This window comes from Pteropus alecto, unplaced genomic scaffold, assembly GCF_000325575.1.
Source record: "Pteropus alecto unplaced genomic scaffold, ASM32557v1 scaffold78, whole genome shotgun sequence".
NCBI classification, from domain to species: domain Eukaryota; kingdom Metazoa; phylum Chordata; class Mammalia; order Chiroptera; family Pteropodidae; genus Pteropus; species Pteropus alecto.
In genome coordinates, this window is record NW_006443124.1 from 12,196,002 (window position 1) to 12,197,137 (window position 1,136).

Sequence of the window (1,136 nt, forward strand, 5' to 3'; positions counted from 1 at the left end):
TAATATGAGATGAAATAGACTATGAAAGAAAAACAATAAAGAAAGATACAGAGGGACACTTCGTAATGATAAAGGGAATCGTGCATCAAGTAGATATAACACTTATTAATATATATGCTCACAATTAGAGAGCCCCAAAATATGTAAAGCAATTACTAACAGAACTAAAAGGAGAAAGAGACTAAAACACTATTGTAGTAAGGGACCTAAATTCCCCACTGTCGGATATGGACAGATCATCCAAACAGAAAATCAACAAGGAAATAACATCCTTAAATGATACATTAGACCAATTGGACATTATTGACATTTACAGAGCCTTCCATCCCAAAACAGCTGCTTATACATTCTTCTCTAGTGCACATGGAATATTCGCAAGAATTGACCACATATTGGGACACAGAGATAACCTCAACAAATATAAGAGGGTGGAAATCATACCAACCATATTCTCTGATCATAATGCTTTGAAACTAGAGATCAACTGCAAAAAAAAAAAGCAGGAAGAACCACAAATACATGGAGGTGAAACAACATGCTACTGAAGAATAACTGGGTCAGAGAGAAAATAAAAAGAGAGATCAAGAGATACATAGAAACAAATGATAATGATAGTACAACATGTCAAAACTTTTGGGACATGGCAAAAGCGGTCATAAGAGGAAAGTTCATATCTTTACAGGCCTATCTGCAAAAACAAGAACGAGCCCAAATAAACAACCCAACGCTTCATCTTAAAAAATTAGAAAAGGAAGAACAAATGAAGCCTAAAGTCAGCAGAAGGAAAGAAATAATCAAAATTAGAGCAGAAATATATGAAATTGAAAACAAACAAACAAACAAGCAAAAAGAAAAATAAATGCAACAAAGAGCTGGTTTTGAGAAGTTTAATAAAATTGATGAACCCCTGGCTAGACTCACTAAAGAAAAAAGAGAAAGGACACAAATAAACAAAATCAGGGATGAAAGAGGGAAATTACAACTGACATAGAAATACAAAGGATCATACAAGAATACTATGAAAAAGTATATAACACCAGATTTAATAACCTAGAAGAAATGGACCAGTACTTAGAAAGATACAATCTTCCTAGACTGAATCAGGAAGAACTGGAAAATCTAAATAGAGCAATCAG